This window comes from Balaenoptera borealis, assembly GCF_965194805.1.
Source record: "Balaenoptera borealis genome assembly, chromosome: 2".
Classification (NCBI taxonomy): domain Eukaryota; kingdom Metazoa; phylum Chordata; class Mammalia; order Artiodactyla; family Balaenopteridae; genus Balaenoptera; species Balaenoptera borealis.
Genome location: NC_138867.1, coordinates 7,279,866 through 7,304,355, shown reverse-complemented (window position 1 = coordinate 7,304,355; position 24,490 = coordinate 7,279,866). Strand labels below are relative to the sequence as shown.

At 43.8% G+C, this 24,490-nt stretch overlaps 1 long non-coding RNA gene across 1 annotated transcript; it reads right to left on the bottom strand.

The window, feature by feature from the left end:
• Positions 1-1,860: 1,860 nt before the first annotated feature.
• On the bottom strand, positions 1,861-22,941 carry LOC309623538. The gene is made up of 2 exons (XR_014241398.1): positions 18,835-22,941; positions 1,861-18,657 (listed from the first exon to the last, which is right to left on the bottom strand). It is a non-coding gene; the product is annotated as an uncharacterized lncRNA (long non-coding RNA).
• Between the last annotated feature and the right edge of the window lie 1,549 nt (positions 22,942-24,490).

Here is a 24,490-nt window from a genome sequence, read left to right as displayed (position 1 = left end):
AAAGAAAGGAGCTGCACAATTTAAAACAAACAAAAAAATAAGGCCACTCATTTTGCGGTGTTTGTGGTTTTGACAAAGGCTCCCAGAGCCGTCCGTGGCGGGCCCCTCCGATCTTTCTAACTTCTCTCTCCTCTCACCTTGCTCCGCAGAAACGCTCCGTCCCGTCAAACTCCTTCCTTCCTCCCGGCCTCACTGCAAAGTGCCCCAGGCGTCCTCTCCTCCTTTCACCAGCTAATACTCGCTGCTTTGCCCAGACGTACCCCTGCCGATTGTCACACCTGCCCTTCCTCTGCTCAGTCCCCGCCTGCTGGGAAGGCGGCCGCGGGGCCCCATCTCTCAGGAGTCCCCCCCTCCCTGGTCCCGGCAACTTCACAGCGGAGCCCGACGCCTCTCCTCCTTCAAGGCGCCCGGGGCTGTGAGCATCGCTCTGACCGCCCCTCGCCGCTCCTGTGCCCGCAGCAGCCGCAGAGTGGCCTGCTCGCCGGGGCCAGCAGTCACCCCAGCTCCACGAATTCCAGTGCTGCATAACTTTAGACAAAGATGTGCACTTTCAGGAAGGCATCTTCCGATGGGATTGCTCCTAGGAAGGAGTCGGTTTGTGTTTAAATTCGGCTGCTGTAAACGGGATGCTTTTACTGAGTTACGTTTATCCGAGCAGGTGCCGGTCCCTCCCCAGGGACGAGGCGCTTGGACGCCGTCGGTCGACCTGATCTGGCGCGCGGTCCCCCTCTTGTGAGGACAGGGACCTAGGGATGAACGGGAGGAGGAAGAAGAAAGGAGAAGAGCGCCGAATCTGGGCATCTCCCGATGAACGCCGATCGCACCTCGGTGCGCGCAGTCGTGAAACTTGCTGAGGTGCCCGACGCCGCCGTCCTGCCGGCCGTCCTCAACCCAGGCGTTTCCCACGTGGTGCGGGCGTCTCTGAAGGGGTTTCCAGGCCCTCCCACTGCACGCGCCGTGGCCGTGCTGTCGTGATCACGCACGAACCGGCCCGCACTCCTTCCGCCACCTGCGCCCGGCGATGCGCGGCTGTCCTCCCGTGCGTCCGGAGCGCGCTCGCGCCCGTTTCTATTCACGTCTGGTTTCCCGGTGAACGTTCTCTGGCCCGGGTACCTTCGCGAGCGGGACGGGCAGCAGATGGGCTGGAGCAGATGCGCCCCCGCAGCTGAGGGACACCTGCGCGCTCAGCGCTTCGCCCTCACCTGCCCTCAGGTGCTCCGCAGGTGCTCGGCCCGCGGCCACCTGCACCCCAGGGCCTCGGGAGCCCCGGGCCGGGTCCAAGGGCAGGACGCCCACCCGTGGCCACACCGCAGGAAGGGGCCCCGTTCTCCTCACCTGGGCCCACTGCCCTCCCTGAGATCGGCACCTCCTGCTGCCTCTGCTTGCACTTGCTACCACTCGACACACCCCCGGGAGAAAGCCAGTGGTCCCGCCCAGGGCACTGCTCTGGTCCCCAAGGCCCAGGGCTCAGGGGACGGAGAGCTCTGGGCCCGCACAGAGCGGGGGAGACAGTGTTCTCCCCACCACTCTTCACTGTGATAGCTAAACTGGTTTTAATTTCCCCAAAGAGTCACAGGTCTCTCATGGGAGAGAGTTCATTCCAGAGCAGGCCCCAAAGCATCACATCAGCTGGGCTCTCACTTCCAGGGTTGAGCGGGAAATAGACCAATCACTGCATCAGCCCCCCTTGCCAGTATTCCCATCCTCAGCACCCGAGGGCTGCCCAGATTCCCCCACAGTACCTGCCTTCCTCCTCAAAACCAGAAAAAGCATATAAACGTGTAAAATAGATCTATATAAAGGTCATTTTTTACCCCACAGCTGCTAAACTCTCAACTTCCTTCATTGTCTCTTTTGTCAAAAAAAAAAAAATAAAAGAAGAAGAAAAGCCAAACTAAACTAAAATCAAATCAAATCTACCTGGCCTTAAGCACTCATGTCTTTCTGATGATCTCAAGGGCAGAGTCTAAGATAATTAGCAATCTTGACTCATTGAGCCCAGCTATCTTATCCATAATTTCTCAGTGAATTAAAGTATCTCACACTGTTCTTTTGAGGCATACCCACTAATTAACGACAGTTTTATCTTAGTTGTAGAGAAAGCCTTCCTTCCTAAGAGCTATATGAATGTTATGTGTTTGAACAAGTCCTTCCATCACTGGAGGCCAGGAAATGGCTTTGCTCTGACAGGTTACTCTGTATTTCACAAAACAATGAAGAATCTAAATGGCTTCCTTGATATTGACAACTCTGCGATAGAGAATTGTAACTTGTTTATGATTTTGTAGAGCCCTAATTAAAGACTCCCAAGGTTATATCATTGCCCAAATTTTATTGACACGTGTTTGTTCCTGCTTTTCTAGTATCCTTCCACTCTTCAAAGCTGCGTATTTTTTTTTCTTTTTAATTGTACAAGCTCCCAGCTGCCACAAGGACATTTTGCTAACATATTACTCCTTGAAATATTATTTACATTTACGCTCAATCTAGTGATAGTAATAATAACTTACTTTTGTTGAAATTACATTCCTATCTGGCCAGGAATTTTTCTAAGTGCTTTATATATATATATATATCAACTCAATGAATCATTAGCATGTCCCTATAGGTGTTATAATTATCCCCATTTTGCAGAGGGAAAACTAAGGCACGGAGAGGTCAATTAACATCCTAAGGTCCCAGTAAGTGGCAGAGAGAGAGGTTGAGCCCAGGCAGTCCCCTTTGTGCCCGCCCACTCAGCTGAACAATCTTCATTCCCACGAGTGGACAATCATAGTTCCCTTTCACAACTTGCCAGATTATTTTGAGGGTATGATTTTTTAAGGGGCCAAAGTACACTTTGGAAGATTTAAAAGCCAGTATACATATGCAGTATAGTACTCTGATATTTTGTGCAATTGAGGGCTTTGACATTTTTTTCTTCTCTAATGTTTGTATGGTAAATGATAAGTTAAATAATTTTGAAAAAATACTGAATATAATGTAACAAAAGTTTGGAAAAATGTTTCAGACTATGTGATCATAATCTCTCAAACTATGAAAATGTGAAATATCCCCTAGACCTGAATTCACCCCAAAGACCAAATAGTGTAGGAAATTACACTGAAGCTCCCAATTACCCACCCCCGACTCCCCAGGCTTCCTATCTTGCGCGGCTCACGCTAACAGGGCATAACTCTGACCACGGAGGGATAGTTCATTCCTAGGGTCTATTTTTCCTAGCTGCTCTGTGATCCTCTTGAGAGCAGGGAATTGAATCCTTTACTTCTTTGTATCAGTGCTGTGTCTCCAGAATTAATAAAAGTTTGTGGATTTGAACTGACTCCGTCTCCTCTCCTTGGCACTTCCCAAGCCAGGAGCACAGAGCTTTCCCACGTCTATTAACGTAGTGAGGTTGGCAGATTCAGGCACAAAGTGTATTTTCACTTCAAGCCGAGACTTGCAGGGGTGTCTTCATTTCTACTGCTCCAGGCACTTTGCTGGTACAAGTTGGTTTTCAGATTCCCTCAAATTTATTCAGGTCAAAATCCACTCAGAAGCAAAGCCAGACATGGACCTCATAACTGATGGAGGCTGGTCTTGCTCTGAGCATTTGGCTTTTTTTCTAGATTCTTCTTTTCTTAATAGAACCGCAGTCCTCTTGCTCTTTCTAACCACGGACACACTTTTCCCAGGTGGTGCCAAATGCTGATCTCACTGAGGCCAGGAGCTTCTCCTGGGAGGTTGAACTGATGGATATGCCCCAGCCTGGACCACAGCTTAGAGGAAGCCTTCCCACATGCATGCTTGGTTATTTTGAAACCACCTATGCGTTCCCTTACGATGTACTGGGATCTAGGTATCCTCTCTCTTCTTCCCCGTGGTCTCTTCTCTCTGAAACACCGCTCTGCTCCTGGCAGGCTTGGCCACCCTGAAGCCTGTCCCCTCCCCCAGGTCGTTAGAAAGTGCATTGACACCATCCATCATGACAACCCCAGTGACTTCTCACTCCTCAGCTTCATACTCTAGGAACTGGCTGTTCAATCAGACTCTTCTTCCCCCTCGCAGACAGCTGCTCCTGCTTAGCTCTCTATGAACTGCATCTTCCTTAGTCTCTTGTGAGCGAGTTAGCAAAAGGCCTTCATATCAAGGAAATGTCGCGCGTCTAAATAAATTATGTCCCCTGAGCATCTTTTACCCATGACTATGTCAACCTCAAAAGTTCTATGATATATTAATTTTTTGCAAAAATTGGCATTCTCTACTTTTCCTGTTTTTATTAAATCTCTATTGGCTAAGGATTTACTTTGTTTTCTTTGTTCCTTTTCTCTTGTTTCTCCTGACATTAGAGGCCAATTCTAACCATATACACTGGACTCATGCTCACTTCAGATTCTTTTTCTCTTTTCTTTTAAGGATTTCATTCCTCATTGAATTTGCATCTCATACAAAACCAGTCAGTGACATCTTTGGATGCCTTTTGTCAGTGTCTGTAGAGTAATTATCAGGACGTCTGTGTTGGTCTTTAGAGTTTATTCATAAAAGAGCGTATGTACTCTAGATGGACATCTGGTCACCCCAGCATAAGATCTGACGTTCACACCTGTGCCCTTAAGCCTGATTACATCTGCAGTGATGAGGATTCATCCTGGGGTGAAATTAAAGCCCCATTCAATTTCTTATCCGAAGACAGGAAGTTCACATTTCACTCTAGAAACTTAAGTACTGGGAGCTATTCAGTTAGGAAATATCTATCAACAAATGTTCAGATTACTTCTCTCATGGCCTATGTGTCATGCAGACGTGTCCAACAAGCAGCGAGTCCCTTGTGGAACTGCTCTGAGGACAGATGTGGGATGCAGATCAAGGAAGACCATCGGACCATGACAGGGTTAGTGTAATGGATTCTACATTGTGCTATCACAGCTGGAGAAGACCTAGGAAAGGAAGGGGCATATACGCATACCGGATTTGCTCTAGAAAGAGCCAGCATCCATGACTGAAGCTTCGAGAGGAGGCGGCTCAGGTTGATGTTCTAATCAGAGTGGATTTTTATTGTCCCGTAAGCGGCGGCTTCCCACACCCTGATGGCACACAGGTCTCACAAGTCCTGAGCGGCAGAGGCAAATCCTCTATCAGGCACACTTCTCTCCTCCTCCCAGGTCAGATCTCTGGTGCATCAGCATTATGAGGGCCCATAGTGCTGGTCTCAGCTTAGGGATGACCAGGAGAGCAAATCAAGAAAAGACAGAAGGAAGCTGTTCTGCCTGAGAGGTTTCTGGGAGGGGCACCCAGAGAGGACCAGGTCTAACTTAGACTGTATCTCATGACTCCAAAAGATCAGAAGAGCCTTCCAAAGTGGGTGATGCAACCTCACTTTTTATCCCATATCTGATGACCATGAGACAGCTCTTAGACTGAATTGACCTACTGCAAATTCATTGGTTCACTTAAACACAGAATGCAAGTGTCAAGAGGCAGAGCAAAGAGAAGAGGAAAGAGAGAGAAGGCAAGGATGCTGGGGGTGGGGGTGAGTAGCATGGGAAAGACCATGAACTGTGAGGTTTAAGGAATAGACAATCCTTAAATGCCAGGTGGGGAGCACTGTAGAGCCAACGTACTTGGTGTCTAGGGGCCTTGGGTTCTGGGAGTTCTTTGGGTGCCTCTATTTTATCCCCATCAGCTCCCACCTGTTTTTATCTCAGAGTCCCTGACCATCCCTCCCACTAGCTACCAGGATCAGCACCACCTTGCCTTACTGTCCTTCCCTTTAATCTGGTCAAAGCCCCAGAGGTGGATAATTTAACATCAAGCACTCTTAAATTCCATAAAAGACAATCTGCAAGTTAGAAAGAAAAGAAAGAAAGAAAAAAAGAAAGAGAAAATCTATTGATATAAACACATTAGAATTACTGTTTATATAACAAGAAAATGCCAACATCTGTTTTGGCATATGTCTAGAACTGGCAGACTAATTTGCTTAGCAGTTTTCTACCAGGGGTTGGTGATATTTCAAATGTTAAATGAAAACAATGAGACTTTGTTTTCCATAGCTTGACTCAATCACTAAAATGGAAAAAGGTAAGATATTTAAATTCTAATGTATGGGCTTGGTTGTTTTGATTTATTGAATCGATAGTGCCAAGTACACAGTATCTTATAATTTCTGAAATGAGATTTTTAATTATATAAACCATTAGGTTTTATAACATTTATGGTAAAGTCTTAAAGACCAACCACTTCACTTAAAGGCAAAAGTAACGATAATCTCTTACAAATGTCTCATAATGTCAACCTAGACCTGCATACCATTTTACCTTGAGTTAAATATGGAAACGTTTCCCACTCTTTATGTGTTTTGCTGTGTAAAACAGCCCTAAATCTCTCAACTTATTTTTTAGCACTTTGATAGATCAATTTAATACTTTTAACTCTTTAGAAGAAAAATTATACAGAAAGCCCGAATCTTTCTTTGGAAACACAGGTACAATCTCCAGTGCTCAGGAGGACATTTCCATGTGCTGTCTTATATCTGGGGAAGATTTTGGACCATCACTGTAAATTAGAAAAACAGAACAATTTATTAGTTTCTTGAAAGGAGTTCAGAAGTAGATACTATATTTTTTCAGAAAGAAAAACAGAACTAACAATCTGTATGCGGTTAATGAGATAAAATAATGATCTGGGGGTTGGTTTCAATCCTTCGTGCTTGTTTCCCACTCGTCTCCCTCAGGATCAGGCACAAAGGATGCCCACCTCAGTTGGGATCCTGACAGCCACCTTTTCCAGTCCTCTCCCCTATCCAGGTCACCTGTTTCTGAGACCCCACCATCTCCTTAAGCCCAGCACTCTATTTTACAGAAATCTCCTGAAACCCCTTACCCTCTCTAAACTGCTCCCTCAGCCATCACACTTTTACAGAAACCCCAAGGTTTGCTGGAGGCTGCTTCCGCACCTGACTTCTTCCCCCACCTTGGAGGAAGGAGAGAAAGTTTCTTCCTCCTGGCTGCCAGCGAACAGTGTCAGCATATTGCATCATCGTCTTTCCCACTTCTCTCTTGAGAATCCCATGTCACGTGATGATACCCTCTTTATTCTCCAGCGGTGCCATGGCTTACTCCTCAATTCACTACTCCTCTATTGTTTGGGGATGCCACCCTGGTTCAGTGTTCTTGCCTCCACCTCATCCCTTGCCAGCACCAGAGTTCCTAGGGCCTCCACATTCATGCCTCATTAATGACATGATATCAGCTCCAGTGATAACTACCCCCTGATGTCTATTGTCTTCAAATGGCATGGCCACACTGCAGATGATGCCATTACCCAGGATGGCTCCACCTTGAAAGAAACAGATCTGAAATTCTCTGCCATGATAACAACCCCCTTTCTTTGCCCTTGCCCCATGTACCCACTCTTAACCTGCTGAAATTGATTCCTTACATCCTCTAGGCCTTCATCCTCTCTGGGCTGTACTTCTCCCATTAACCACCTGCCTCTCGCCTCACCTTTTCAACTTCATTCTCATGAAGGCTCTATAATCCACCTCCCTGTAGAATCTCCCTCCCTGCCTTGCACTTCCCCCACTGAGGTACCCATTCCTGGGATGCTGAGTCATGCTGGAGAGAAGTGAAGAGCTGCTGTCAGAGTCATTCCGGACTCTGGTTCTCCCATCATCTGCACCTTCAGGGCAGCTGTGTGGTCCTCTCATCCCTGGTTAGTGCATTTTTTAATTCCTCATGATGTTATACTTTTCTCCAAGGATTTATACCTCCACTAACACCTTTTCACTGTAGATGTTCTTCCTGAGCACCTCATTGAAAATAAGACGTCATTAGCTGTGAACTGCTTTAGTGTTGATAGGCTTTTCATCAAATTCTGACTTTATTTTCCTTTTTCCTTATCTTTTCTAAGTTAGAGGAAGGGCTCTTGTTTCCAGGGCTTACCCCATTACAATCAGGAAAACTTGTGAATACCATGCAGCATAAATACAAAAACAGCCACACTTAGGCACATCCTAATTAAACTGCTAAAAGCCAAAGACAAAGCATTCCATATGGTTTCAGAATCATGAAAGTTTCAAGGTGAAAAATAGTGCAAAAAGTTTTGCTCACTTCTTTGCAATTTCGTCTTCTGCAGAATTGTGTGAGGTGAAGTCCTGCGTTTTGTTTGTTTTTGGTTTGATTTGGTTTGGTTTTGGTTGTCCTTAACTCCAAATGTGTTTCTCTAAGTCTTATGAAACTGATAAAAGCTTTGAGCTGCTGCTTTTTGCCCAGCCTCTAGATCCCTTATAGCTTCTGAATCAGTAATTTCCATAAAGAAAAAAAAGCACAAAGAATGGACTTTCTTCAATGTTTCCTTCAGTTATCTAATATGTTTGTTTATAAGTGATCTGGATCCTAGAAAATTTGGTCAAAAACTATTTATGGAAATAAAATTTATTTCAAATATATGTTGGCTATCAAAACAATTTGATAGAAAGGTTAAACTACATATTCATTGGCTTTCATACACATAGGAAACCATATTGTGGTTTTGTCACCTTTTCCTGAACTTAAAGTGGTAACACTTTTATGTAAGTTTTCACCTTTACTTTTCAAATCAATTTTAGTCAATTATTCCTGTTCTATATTGTGTTAGAGCAAATGTAAGAGTATATACACCTATATAGGAAAAAGATGCAATAAAAGGAATATCTAGCAATTGCCAGATTTAACTAATAAATCAAATTAGGTTTCCAAACTTTTATAAGATTTCTTAGAAAGAAACAAATTATATTTCTATGTATATATGTGTGGGTATGTATGTGTGCATAGTGTGGGTGAATATATAGACAGTGGCTAAAAATCATGGGCTCCAATAACCAACAGTTGTGCTTCTATCCCAGTTCAGCATTGCCTGAGTGGCACCAATGAGCAAGTTTCCATTTTGCTCCTTTTTATAATTTCTGTCTCTTTATTTATATTTTCTATGTGGTGAGACACCCTTCTCATACTTTCCTTTAATTGTTTAGATGGGTTTTTTTTTTTTTTTTTTTTTAGTTTTTTGAACATATTTGCAACAGCTGATTTAAAGTCTTTGTCTAGTAAATCCAATACCTGGGCTTGCTCAAAGACAATTTCTGTCAATTTTTTTTTCGTATATATGAGCATTAAAGTTATGCTTTCATGTTTCCTTGAATGTATCAGAACTTTTCTGTTGAAAACTAGACATTTTTAATTATATAATGTGGCAACTCTGGAAATCAGATACACACTCCCCCAAGGATTATTGTAGTCGCTGTTTGTTGTTGTGATGCTGGTTTTATTGTTGATGTATGGGGATAATAACAACCCTTACTTCATAAGATTATAAGTATTTGAAAAATGTAAAAGCATGCAGACTATTCCAGGAACATATAAGCATTCACTCAATATAAGCTGTTACAGTTATGAACAGAATCAAATGTGGAGGGACATACATAACAGTGTTAACAGTAATTGTCCTTGGGTAGATAGAATTATGGATATATATTTTTAGCTCTATATATTTTGGGTATTCTATGATGATGCATTTGTAACAAAAAAAAGGGAAATATAAAAGTATAACAGAGATAAAATCTGTCATTTTTTTAAAGTTTGTATTTTTCTCTCTAACTTATTAAATAAAATATTTAAAGTCAATGATGACCCCTCTGCCTATATAGTAATATTTTTATGTTTGATTGGAAAGTACAAGGAATAAAAGACATAGATCACCTCCAGTAATTTAAAAGTCTTCAACAATCACATTTCCTTCTCTTGTACTTATTAAATGACATTCAGGTAGGGATCAGGGATGTGTGCCTGGATTCCCATGAGCAGCAGAGAGCTGTACATCATTTTGTGTTGGTATCCTGGGGAGGGAGCCAGCTTCAAGTTGTGGTTGTGTATGCACCTTGGGAGAAATGACCCACTTCATTGGACCCTAGTCTCGCTAGAGACCCCCCCCCCACTCTCTAGTCACAGTTTGTGACGTTGAGTGCACCATGTAGCCTATGGGTGTCTTGGTTTTAATCAGCATTATTAGGTGCTGAAGCACGAGTGGTATCCTCCGTCCTCCAATTTTCTGGTTCTATGGACTTTTCTTCTTTGGATCATGGAAGCTTTGCACCAGTTGGAGGAGAGAGATTGGGTGGGGAAGGTCCCCAGATTAACTGAGGTTGAAGATTAGTTAACTGATTCAAATATATAAAAGTGAGCTATTTCTTGTACATCTTGTACATCGGACTCAGTTGTGAATGTTGTGGAGTCTTACATTATCATACCTCTCATTGTACATTTAAGTTAATTTCATGAAAAATTATTAAAGATGCATATAATTTTTGAAGATTATTTTCTGTTGCAATTATAATTATTAGTACTAAGACAAAGAATAAACTATGACTGGGAGAATTTATTTCTGGCCCTATCGTTGCTTTGACCAAATTGCCACATAGAGCAACTTGCTGCTAACCAATCTGATTTAAATTGAAACATATTTAACTAGCTGATGTGCCACCTGTTTCTTCTTATGCACCCATTTACCAGTTTGTTCCCACCTTCCCCCTGCCATCTTGAGGTATCTACTCTCCACTCATCTCTCTGTAAAGTCTTAGATGAAGAGTCACCACATCAGGGCTGTCTTTTCCTGCTCCTGCAATGCTGGTATGCCTGAATTATCATAAAAGGAAAGAACACATGTCTGCCTATAAATAACTTTGTGACACGGTCAGAATCATTTGTCCCATCACAAATTACTGATGAATATGATCAAGCCCACACCCATTAAGATTTTTTAAATCATATTACAGCAAAGTTTTCTCTCTGTTCTCTAGCAAGACTTATTTTCATAATACCAGCAGCAGTTTTTCAAAATATAAATTAGGATTTATCAATAGCAGCTCTACTGATATTTGGGGCTAGATAATTCTATATTGTGGGCTGGGCACTCTCCTGTGAACTGGAAGATGTTTTGCCTAGTAGATCCCAGTAACAACCCACCCTCCAGTTGTGACAACCAAAAATGCCTGGAGACATTGCAAAATGTACTCTGGGAGACAAAATCAACCCTAGCTAAAAATCGTAATAGAGGTGAGCACTTACTGTTCCTGATATTGTACATAGAACAGTTTTACAAAGGATTATCTTTGAATTTTATTTCCTCTGTGATTCTTTCAGTAACTACAATCTTCAGAGCTCTGAATTCCCAAAACAATGTTTATCGCGTTCTTGTTCTCACTGTGATTTGCAAAGGTGAGGTGAGAATTTCAAATCTATCCACAAGGAAATTTATGCAAAACAGATTGAGAGAAAAGCAATTTCAGATTTTATTTTCATATCTACTATGAAAAAATAAATCAAGTATATCCTCCTTAAACGAAACTGGTTCAGATATTATTTTAAGAACAATTTCTGCTTGTATTAAAAATTTATGGAGATGCAGTGGGTGCAAGCAATCATTTCTGCTATTCTTCACACACTCTGGGCTCAAGGAAACACTTTAAGTGGAAAATTACACCATATATTTCAAATAGGTCCAGACAGAAATTTTAAGTTACATTTCAAATTTTATTTTACTTAGAACAAATGAAGCAGATCCTAAGTAGAGGATTTAGATACACGAGCATCATGTGAGACCATGCAGGTTCCAGAATATAGACCTCTATAACTGCAAAGGAAGTTTCAGAAAAACAAGAAGCAAGAAAGCAAATTTCTTCATCCCGCTCACCTTCTGAACTGAGAAAAAGAGGTAAACAATTACTGGAATTCTTCAAAAGTTCAACATTTCATTACTTGGAGTTTTGGGTGTTTTGGGGGGCCTTTATATTGAGACTTATTTTGTCTTTTTGATCAACTGAAGATTTCCACACAAGGTTTGTTTCAATGGATGTATTTATTACCTTCATTGTGGTGATGATTTCACCGTGTGTACATATGTCCAAACTCATCAAACTGTATACATTAAATATGTACAGTTTTTTGGTATATACATTATACCTCAATTAAAGCTGTTAAAAAAACAAAGAGACAAACCTTTTTTATGCAAGGAAGAACAAAATACGGTATGCTGGGCAGAGGGTCAGTATAATAGGACTTAATAAATCAATCATCAACATGACCAGGTACCAACCCCTTGTAAATTAAAAACCTGGTTGATTTTCCTTACCTCACATCTCCTCTGGAAATATTTGTGAAAGTTGTTTGCGACATCACAGAATCGTCACAAAGCTTGTTGGCCCAATCCAGGCCTCACCCAAGAGTCCTTAGGATCTGTTCACACAGGAGCGTGTTATGGGGTTTACCCACGAGGTCCTCTGTAGCTTAACTCTGATGAATGTGCTTCTTAAAGGTTTACAAGGATCTTTAAGTAGCAAGCACATCTGGGGAGACAGAGGCCACTGAGGCTACACAAAGAAAAATGCCGCTAAATTGTTTCCTAAATGGTAGGATTTATTTCAACGCTCGCTTACAATGGAATGAGACAAACCATTTACATAAAGCTTAAGTACAAAAAATATAATAGAATTTTTACTGTACATAATCAGGATTCTCTTATTTTGTCCCCAAAATGTTGGCAGATAGAGATGAAGGGGGGGCTGGTATGGAAGGAAGCTTGGGGGACGGTTGGCAATACTCGGGATCATCCTTCATGAATTTATGGTTTATAAACGATGCAGAGGTTTGGGTTATAGAACCTGGCAATTCGCCAAGAGCAGTGAGCGAGCGGGACACTTTCACTTTGGGGATACCAGCTCATTTTACCTTATACATACGTTTCTTTTCCTCTGAGTTGAGGCTGGGAGCTGGTGACAGTTGGTTTCTGCAGACTGGTTGGGAGACACCTGCCCGCCCCTTCCCTGAACTTCCGGCATTGATCCAGGGCAGCGGGCAATGGGCTCCCTCCCTGCACTGCCTCAGCTGGTGTCTTAAACTGATTTTGAAAACAACGTATCTGTCTGGTGTCATTAGACAACTTTCCTAGATATAGACCTGGACAGCTCTCAAGTGAGCATTTAAGACTAGTAAGTCGATGAGCAGAAAAGATGAAAGTGAAGACCACTGGAAATCTGTATTACACATTTCTAACAACCAAGTTTCCAATGACTGTAATAATTAAGATCGTAAGAACTGAGAAGCTGAATGGTGTGTTCAATGAGCCAGTGAGGAAATACCCGGCGAAACAGGAGCATTCCAACAGGACAACCAAAATTCCATTCTCTCCTTCAGATGAAGGGAAAGGCAATGCTATTTCATTCTACAAAAGCTCCACTGTAATTAATATAGGCTGCTTTTTTTTAAATGTAATTTTTGAGAAGAGGGAGGTTAGTAACTTCCTGCACTTTTCACCAAGGCCTGAAGTTGGCTTTAGAAAATGTCCAATGACAAAGTAAAACAATTCCAAATAGGTTTATTGTGTACCACAAAACAGGCAACAGTATTTAACACAGAATGAGGCATTTAACAATTCACATCTTCGGAGGTCACATCAAATGGTAAAACATGCAGTTATCGTCACTTACTTTATAAGAATTCTGCATTGGACCAAATTTATGCATTTTCTCTGAGGAGGATGTAGAATTTCAGTAGTGAATCTAGATGCTCCAACTGAAGGTTTATACTGCATTTTTCTTCAAAGTGCAGAAGTTCAAGGCTAATGTTGGTCAACAATCATGGTATAGGGGAAAAGCAATCAATTTAGCAAAAAACCAAAACATGAACTTTTTTAGCCAAAGCTAAGGATGACACCTTTTGCAAACTTGTGAAGCAATTTGAAATCTACTTCAAAGAAATAAAAAGTCAGGCAATGTTCTAGGTGGTTCTCGTTTGTCCAATCATCATATCTGTAGCAGCTTTCACCAGCCTGTCTCTGACTTTCCTCTATCTATGGATTTGCCTGAAGAGGAATAGTCAGAAAACTTCTAATTTCTATATGCGTCACACTGACATCCCTACTACAGAACAGACACTACAGTGGTGTGAGGGGTTTGTTTGTGTTTGTTTGTTTGTTTTGGAAGATATAAAAGTTAGAGGGATGTCAGATTCTGGAAGACTGAGTCTGGGTTACCCTAAATTCTGAACATGCCTTTTCTGGCACCACATCCCTCGTGGGGATGGGTTGTGTTCATTGTTTTCTGTTCCTGAGTTCAAAGAGAGTTATAAGAACAAATTTACTTAAAGTATATCCAATCAGTCCTTTGTTTCTAACTGGAACCAGTAATATCCAAGTGAAATGATTAACCATCATCTTAAACTAGGCACTGCCAACTTTTTATAAGAAATTAAACTATTTAGGGAATTCCTTGGACGTCCAGTGGTTAGGACTCTGCCCTTTCACTGCCGAGGGCCCGGGTTCAATCCCTGGTCCGGGAACTAAGATCCCAAAAACTGAGCCAACAAGATGCACGGCTTGGCCAAAAGAAAAAGGTATTTATTATTTACACTTAAGAGAGGGAAGCAACTAGGTAGAAGGATAGTTTGGATTTTTCAGAATCCAGATGTCCCTCCGAGCTTGTGAGTCTTTAACATTGAGCCGTTAAAATTTTTCATGTAAGTGAGGATCAAATTGCCTCTGATTGCTGATTAAGTTAGGAGAAGTGGCATACAGCAGCGGTCCCCAACCTTTTTGGCACCAGGGACCAGTTTCGTGGAAGACAATTTTTCCACGGACCAGGGGCGGGGTAGGGGGGATGGTTCAGGTGGTAATGTGAGTGATGGGGGGCCATGGGGGGCCATGGGGGGCCATGGGGAGCAATAGGGAGCAATGGGGAGTGGCAGATGAAGCTTCACTTGCTCGCCCAGCGCTCACCTCCTACTGTGTGGCCCGTTCCTAACAGGCCGCAGACTGGTACCGGTCCTCGGCCCGGGGGTTGGGGACCCCTGGCATACAGCCTCTTACCTGACTTACACTTCAGTTTAAGAAATACCATAGACTGATTTTCTACCACCAGGACTGTGCAGTAAATTTTACACTACTTTTCTCCTTTCTGGTCTGAGAGTGTTCTTGACTGGCTAGCTTTATCTTGTCTGCACAGTAAAATAGGCTTATCTGAATTAGATCCGATATCAACTTTTTTCATGGGTAATAAGCTTGATTTTTTTTCAATGGCAGAGCTAATATGATCTTTAGAAAAGGCTGTATATGAGGTGATTTTTGCTAGGAACTGTACAATTGGTGTCAGCCTCTGAATTAGGTTTAATGGGGCTCTAAGTCACTTTGCTATGGGAACTATTTTCAAGAAGAGAACAGGTCTCTATTCCTGTTGATTCTGATACCAAATTTTTGATAATAAACTATATTAAAGTTGAATCAAACCTTGTTCCATCTGCTAAAAAAATGTATAATTCACCTTTAATGTAAGTCCATTTGAAAAAGAGCATGGAGGGAATTCCCTGGTGGTCCAGTGATTAGGACTCTGCACTTTCACTGCCGAGGGTCTGGGTTCAATCCCTGGTTAGGGAACTAATAAAAAAAATGTAAAAGAGCATGGAATACAGTCATTTAAAAAAATCACTGCCGACACTTCAGCATTGCAGAGAGGCAATCAGGCAGGGATAATATATCTCATTCATTGTTTTTCAATATCCAAAAGAGAAAAGAAGAAAGATTAGAGCAATATATTTTCTTTGGATTTGTAATTTCAAAACAAATAATGAATGCCTTGGTTCTGTCTTTATTGAGTTACAAAACATCCTTAAGTCAATTATCAATCAATTATTATTAGTGATCTCAATAGGGGAGAACAGCAGAAATAAATTCCAAACTAGTGCCCAGGTTGCAAATATTTTATCCTACATGGTAATGCACTGTGCAATATTTGGTATTCCCTTTTGTGCATTTCTCAGGTCAAAATAAATATTACTGTATGTTCTCTCATTTCACAAGCACTGATCAGAGAAGCAAGGGAGTCAGAATGGCTTTCTGGCATCTGCTATAGATAATTCACAGGTGGGTAATAAAATATTAATCAATATTAGCTACGCTGTGTCAAGAGAATCTCCAAATACACCATGGATGAATGAATGCCCTGGACATGATTGATGCAATCGCCTTAAAAAGAATAGTAAGAATTTGCATATGAGTTGATTTAAGAGCGTCATTTGAATACTCTATTTATGTGGAAATTTACTACTGGGGCAGTGGTACTTGAGCAGGAGCCCCCCACGTGCAGAATGGTTATTTCTGAGGCCAACATAGTTGAGTTCATTGTATCTGCTCATGGTAGCTGTTGTCTGCTGTTATGCACCCCACAGCCATCTTTTGATAGACAAAGGCTGAATTCGGATATAAGCAATGGAGGTACTTCAAATACCACACACATGAGAAAAAAAAAAAAAACAACGAAGTCACCCTGGGCCTAAAGAAAGTTGATGCCCACGGAGCAAAGTCAATGTTGAAGGTGGTTTGACAGTGTTGGGGTAATGGACATGATTGATTCTAAAAGTGAGGGAAATCTCATAAAGGGGCACTGGGATATTTGTAAATTCAGACACTAAGGAGGCTGCACCTCCAATGTGCATTAAGGACGTGTTTACACAAAATGACTAGCTGAACGCAGACCTGATATGTTTTTTAATAAAATCTCCTTTGATCTGTGGTTACACAAACAGCATCCCTTCAGGTAGCCCCTGGGATTCCCCTGCTGAGACTTTGTCCATAACTTGAAAGGCATCTGACTCACGAACTCTACCGAAGTCTCCAGTGGGAACTCTCACCACACAGGCTTTGATTCCCATTAATTTCACCCTTTTGCAAATAAATAAGGAAATAGAGGCACCTTCGCCTGCACTCTGGGTAGTTGATCCCGGAAGATCCAGGGATCAGCCCACAGGACTGTGCAAGCGGATCGTGGGTCCCCACCTGGGACTGTCCAGGACACTCGGCTGGGAGGGACCAGGTCCCCTTATTTTCAAGGTCACCTTCTCCCACATTCGCTTCCTTTCTCTTTGGCATCACCGGTGAGTCAATGGGGCCAGACCCCTGGCTCACGCCGTTCCCATGGGCTGACCCTTCCTGGGGACAGAGCCTTCTCCACGGCAGGGAGCCCTCACGTCCACTCACCCTTTACTCCTCTCAGCTCCTTTAAAATCTCTGCCCACCCTTGACACACACAGGGAACCCTCTTTTTTCCCAGTATTAATGCCGATTCTAGTCAGAATCTATAGGCTTAGTGAAATGCCTCTGAAGGAGCAGGGAAGTTCAGAACCTCCCATAAGTTTCCAGGGGCAGCAGCACAGAAACGTGCCTAAAGCGAGTCAGACAACTGGGTAAGGAAACACCCAAGTCTGGGGACGCTGGGTCTTTACGCAACAGAGGCTGATCCTGCGCCCCCAGAGCACCTCAGAATTCATGGAGTCCATGTCATTCGGGGTGACAAAGCCCTCAGTGTCATCAAAGCCATCATCTACAGAGCTATTTGGGGAAGGCCACCCGCTATGCAGCGAGCAGGGACCCTGTGGCACTGCAGGGTTGATTTTGGATATTAGAGAAAGCACTGAACACTGAGAATCACTTCCGAAGAATTCCAGTGTGAGACTAAAGCCTGTTTCCTAATGAAAACAAGCCAAACTTCAACTGTATCCAGAAACAACCCTAGAAATTAAACTGTGATTAATGTTTCCGTCTAGTTCCTTTAGCACGATTAAGTTGCTTGGTGCAGCTGAAATTATTCTGCTCTAATTGTGCTTCTTATGGTGGAAAAAGAAAAAAGAGTGAAAAAGTCACACAGAGATGGAAGATGTGACCAGTGTTGGCAGGAGTGCCAACCCTCGCAGCCTAAGGAAGAGGTGCCGTGTGGAGGCGGTTGCAGCAGAAGCGGGAGACACCACTTGGGGGCTTCATGGGGGGGCGTGGAGGGGAGGCGTAGACACGTGAACCTCAGCCGTGTAGTGATGGGAAAGCAGAGAGAGCCCACGGGAGGCGAAAATGCTTGGACTACAGCGAACACTATTCTAAACCAATTGTTCTTCTGTTAAGTGATCATTCAAAACGATAACAACCACATACCGCCACGCCCCCACTGGGACGGCTAAACTCCAAAAACTCGGCAACACCAATTACTAGCGAGAATGTGGAGCAAGAGGAACTCTCGTTCATTGCCAGCGGGAATGCAGCCGTCCAGCCGCTTCAGAAGACAGTTTAGCAGATTTTACAGACCTACCGGATCCTGGTTTAATCAGCGAGGACCAACGGGGAAAGAATCAAACTGGTTGGAAGGAACTTTTATTACAAAGGGAAATGACATGGGTAGAATGGGGGAGGGAGAGAGCAAATCATTTCCTAAGACATTATCGTCTCCTATGTATAGATGGAGAAATGGAGGCTCAGAGGGTATGAGCGACTTTCTCAAGGTTACATGGGTCCCTTGGGTCCAGGGTTAATGTCCCTTGCCCCCTTATTCCTGGGGACTAGAAGGAGACTAGCCTACTACACAAAATGTCTGGTTTAAAAACTAGTGGCTTAATAGTCCACTGCAGAAGAAAAAATAACAAAATGCACCACCTCAATTGCCTTATAGGGTGCAAAGGACCTTTGCTGCACTTGAAAAAGATTTGAAGGCAGAGTTGTAAACAGTGCAAACGTTGTCTCAGGGCGCCATCTAGGGGACAATTCGTGAAGTGACACTCTTTTCCTCATGAAGACGGCAGGTCTTCAGTTCTTGCTTTTCCCGTGTTCCTTTGGAATCTGTGTACCCAAGGCGACGTGTCATGGTTTCACAAGCAAAGTTAACAAGGCAGTTCACCATCAGGGGGCTCCTTTTCCTTGCCCCCCACTCTGTCACCTGCGTCACCACCGCGGAGCTTTGCCGACAGCCCCCAGGGTCCACCTGCCGTCCTCGCTCACCTGGCTGCTCATCTTTACCTGGATGGCCTCCACCGAGTCACACTTGTCCAGCTTGCTGACGTGGTTAGTTTTGTGGCGCTGAGAAGGGCGGTTGCGACGGGCTGGCCTGGGAGTTGGGGCGCCGCTGGTTTCTCTGGCAGTAGGCGTAGCCCGAGGATGGGCGCCCATCACGTGGACCGCAGCTTCAAAGCAACGTCAGTTCCTCTTCCTTCTCCTCTTCCTCTTCCCGACGTTTTCCTTTTCCCCTGCGCCCTCCCTTCCTTTCCTGAACAATTCAGTCCTCAGTGCAGAGCCAGGTAGGCGCGTGAGATGGCATCAAGGCGGGGTGGGACCCAGCAGGTGGCCGGCATCCCGGCCTGGGCAGGGGGATGCCATCCACAGGGGTAGCGGCCCCGCTCGGGAGGTGGGCCCTGTTGCGCACACAGTGGACCCGGGGCGGGGTCGCCGGGCGCAGAGCGAGGCCCCCGGGGAGAGCCTGCAGGTCTGTCCCCTGCGCTCGGGTCCCCGGGTGTTTGCACCCTCATCACCTGGGCTCCTCCCGCACTCTCTGAGCCTTCGCCTCACCTGCTATCTGCAGCACAGGTGAAATCTTTCTCATCTGGCCCTAAACCCCGGGGCTAAGCTGAGCCCCTTTGATGCTCCTGGAACCCGAGGTCCTGCCTGAGAGGTGGATTAGCTCCCCGAGGTGGACGGACACCCCTTGGTTCTCTGCAGCTGTAACCTGCACGGAGATTCCAAACAGACAGGCTGGATAATCCAGGAGGACGTTACTAGAACATTCCACCAATATCGCCCACTTCCTGACATCCACCTCAACTTTTCACTTCTCTATTATTTGGTCACTGGTGTAAGAAAGTGAAAGGAATCCATGAATCTTTGGCCTTTCCTGATTTTGTCTGAAGCCTCCAGGCCTGGACAGCTCCTAACCTGGGACGGTTGGATAAAGTATCCAGGGGCCATTCCACCAGCAACCGCTAGAAGCTTCTACTCTTAACCCTGAAGGTGCCCTCAAGTTAAGCAAGAGCGATTTCACACCTTTTGTCATTTCTCGATACTTTAGCCGTTTGGACTACCCAGGGTTAATGCCATGTACAGATAAAAGTACTTCTGCTGCACTGATAACATATTATAACACGTGGAAGATGTATGACTCTCTCCATATGCAGATATTTTGTCATTAGTCAAATGAATCATTCCTGCAGGTGCCTGGGGAAGTCTGGGGCCAGCTGACATCTTTATGATGATTATATAATCTTTGTGTCTCATGCAACTAAAATAGCTAAATTGGAACATTTCAATAGGCCTACATTTTTTCTGCATAAGTGAAAAATGTGCCTATTAAGTCTCTCGAATCTGCTTAGTGTGGCTCTTTGCTTTAAATATGCTTTATGTTGTTATTGGTCAGTAAGCTGGCCTGGAAACCCCACAGTTAGTTAGGTGGCTGATTTTCTGTGCAAAGCCTAACTGATTTCTCAACAAACAGAAGAAAGAAGTCTATATTGTCTCCCTAAGCATCCTATAGCATTGCTGTTGGATAATTGCTTGTGTTTACCTGCCAGTCCTAAAATGAGATCCATCCAAACTCTTACCTGTCTCCTTGCTGATGTGTTAACACGAGCAGCCTAAAGAGTTAAAACATTATTTCTGAGGATTATAGAGTAATTAAGGTTTCTGTACGTTCAATCAGTATCCCCAAGAGGCATGCTTCTGGGCTCTATCGCCAGTTGGTAAGTTTGGCTCAGACACAAGGAAGCAGCATTTCAGTACAGGCATGATCTTTGCCCCATGTTGTCCTGGGTGCTCAATGCCCTTAAAGGACTCCTGTATCCTAACCCAAGAGGGCCAGCTGGGGAAATATCTGCTGCCCTCCTATCCAGGTGTGTTTGTGACATAGACAAGTACTTTAGTGGCTTATGGATGGCACAGACAGAAAAGTTCAAATTTGTAGTTGATGTGAACCTGAGAATGTGTTTTTTTATCATCCAGTATTGTAGAAAGTTTAAAGGAGGCAAGTGAAACCTCATACCTCATTATAATTGAGTCACCCCAAAGGCTGGAGGCTTCTATTGATTGCCATGGATCTGCAAAGCAAATGTACATAAATGCTTCAACCCCATTTCACTCTTGGGAAATCTAAATCTAGGTGCTATCTAGGTATCAATTATTTAATACTGGAATATGTATAATTAATGTTCAAGGTGTTGGGCGGTCCATGCAGTGTCTTCAGTCTGTTAATCTCGACCACCGGAAGAAGAAATAGTTTATAAAAAGAGGGGAGGAGAAATGATCAGAGAATATCAGAAAGTAAGTAGACAGTTGAAGAAAAAACTGACCTACCTTTTCTACATACTGGATCTTGCTACAGATACTTCTGGAAGAACAAAGTTTATAGAACAATGATGATTTTAAAGCTTCTCTGTAAACAGACCTATTTTTATTTTTACATGACTGGCGGTTCTAGAAGCTTGTTTTATGATAAAATTGCAATCTGTAGGTGCTGATGTTTTCTACGTAGGGTTTTATATTTGTTTGTCTACACAGTTGTTTCTGGAGGAGGGGGAGGAAGTTGCCTAGTGCTGCACCTTGTGCTGAAGCCATGGCACCAGCCTCAGCCAAACCCCCAAATCTTGTACTCAATTTCTGGTAAAATGCATACTTCCAGCTATGAAACCGTGGACAGGGCTTGCCTGTGGTCCATAGTGTTCCTGCCTCAGCTCTTTTGTTTCATCAAAGCCAGTGCTGTCCCATTTCCTGGAGAGGGGTATCAATCCATGAGCCTGTCCACATGCATCTGGAAATCAGCAGATCACCACTAGTCATTAGACAAATGCAAATTAAAAGCACAATGAGAAAATGAATCTAGACACAGACCTTACACCCTTCACAAAACTTAACTCAAAATGGATCATAGACTTAAATGTAAAACACAAAACTATAAAACTCCTAGAAGAAAACATAGGAGAAACCTAGATGACCTTGGGTATGGCAATGACTTTTTAGATGCAACACCAAAGACATGATCCATGAAAGAAATCATTGATAACTGGGACTTCATGGAAATTGAAAACTTCTGCTCTGCAAAAGACAGTATCAAGTGAATTAAAAGACAAGCCACAGGCTAGGAGAAAATATTTGCAAAAGATATATCTGATAAAGAACTGTTATCCAAAATATACAAAGAACTTTTAAAATTCAACAATAAAAAAAAAAGTTGATTAAAAAATGGTCCAAAGACCTTAACAGACAGCCCACCAGAGAAGATGCAGATGGCAAATAAGTACATGAAATTATTCTCCACATCACATACCATCAGAGAAATGCAAATTAAAACAACAATGAGATACCACTACACACCCATTAGAGTGGCCAAAATCCAGAACACTGACAACACCAAATGCTGACAAGGATGTGGAGCAACAGGAAATCTCATTTATGGCTGGTGGGAATGCAGAGTGGTACAGCCACTTTGGAAGACTGTCTGGCAGTGTCTTACAAAACTAAACATACTCTGACCATATGATCCAGAAATCCTGCTTGTTGGTATTTACCCAAAGGATTTTAAAACTTATATCCACACAAAAACTTGCACATGGATGTTTATAACAGCTTTCTTCACAGTTGCCAAAACTTGGAAGCAACCAAGATGTCTTTCAGTGGGTGAATAGTTAAATAAACTGTGGTACATCTGGACAATGGAATATTATTCAGCGTTAAAAAGAAATGAGGTTGAACCTTCAAGATGGCAGAAGAGTAAGACATGGAGATCACCTTCTTCCCCACAAATACATCAGAAATACATCTATATGTGGAACAACTCCTACAGAACACCTACTGAACGCTGGCAGAAGACCTCAGACTTCTCAAAAGGCAAGACACTCCCCACCTACCTGGGTAGGGCAAAAGAAAAAGGAAAAAACAGAGAAAAAAGAATAGGGACGGGACCTGCACCAGTGGGAGGGAGCTGTGAAGGAGGAAAGGTTTCCACACACTAGGAAGACCCTTCAGTGGTGGAGACGGGGGATGGCAGAGGGGGGAGCTTCGGAGCCACAGAGGAGAATGCAGCAACAGGGATTCAGAGGGCAAAGTGGAGAAATTCCCGCACAGAGGATCAGTGCCGACCAGCACTCACCAGCCTGAGAGGCTTGTCTGCTCACCCACCAGGGCAGGCGGGGGCTGGGAGCTGAGGCTCGGGCTTCGGAGGTCGGATCCTAGGGAGAGGACTGGGGTTGGCTGCGTGAACACAGCCTGAAGGGGGCCAGTGTACCACAGCTAGCCGGGAGGGAGTCTGGGGAAAAGTCTGGACCGGCCTAAGAGGCAAGAGACCATTGTTTCAGGGTGTGCGAGGAGAGGGGATTCAGAGCACTGCCTAAACGAGCTCCAGAGATGGGCGCGAGCCACAGCTATCAGTGCAGACCCCAGAGACGGGCATGAGACGCTAAGGCTGCTGCCGCCACCAAGAAGCCTGTGTGCAAGCCCAGGTCACTACCCACACCTCTCCTCCCTGGAGACTGTGCAGCCCGCCACTGCCAGGGTCCCGTGATACAGGGACAACTTCCCCGGGAGAACGCACGGCGCGCCTCAGGCTGGTGCAACGTCACGCCGGCCTCTGCCACCGCAAGCTCGCCCCGCATCCGTACCCCTCCCTCCCCCCGGCCTGAGTGAGCCAGAGCCCCCGAATCAGCTGCTCCTTTAACCCGTCCTGAGCGAGGAACAGATGCCCTCAGGCGACTTACACGCAGAGGTGCGTCCAAATCTAAAGCTGAACCCCGGGAGCTGTGGGAACAAAGAAGAGAAAGGGAAATTTCTCCCAGCAGCCTCAGGAGCAGTGGATTAAATCTCCACAGTCAACTTGATGTACACTGCATCTGTGGAATACCTGAGTAGACAACGGACCATCCCAAATTGAGGAGGTGGACTTTGGGAGCAACGAGATATATATATATATATATATATATATATATATATATATATATATATATATATATATATTTCCTTTTTCTCTTTTTGTAAGTGTGTATGTGTATGCTTCTTTGTGTGATTTTGTCTGTATAGCTTTGCTTTTACCATTTGTCCTAGGGCTCTGTTTGTCCGTTTTTGTTGTTTGCTTTTTTTGGGTTGTTTTTTTTTCTTTGTATAGTTTTTACCTCTTGTTATCATTGGTAGATTTGTTTTTTGGTTTGGTGGCTCTCTTCTTTTTTTTTCTTTTTTTAATTACTTTTTAACTTTTTTATTTTTAATAATTATTTTTATTTTAATAACTTTATTTTACCTTATTTTCTGTCTTCCTTCCTTCCTCCCTCCCTCCCTCCTCCTTCTCTCTTTCTTTCTTTCTTCCTTTCTTTCTTTCTTCCTTCCTTCCTTCCTTTCCTTTCTTTCTTTCTTTCTTCCTTCCTTCCTTCCTTTCTTTCTTTCTTTCTTTCTTTCTTTCTCTCTTTCTTTTCTTTCTTCTCCCTTTTCTTCTGAGCTGTGTAGATGACAGGGTCTTGGTGCTCCAGCCGGGTGTCAGGCCTAAGCCTCTGAGGTGGGAGAGCCTAGTTCAGGACATTAGTCCAACAGAGACCTCCCAGCTCCACGTAATATCAAACGGCAAAAGCTCTCCCAGAGATCTCCATGTCAATGCTAAGACCCAGCTCCACTCAACGACCGGCAAGCTACAATGCTGGACACCCTCTGC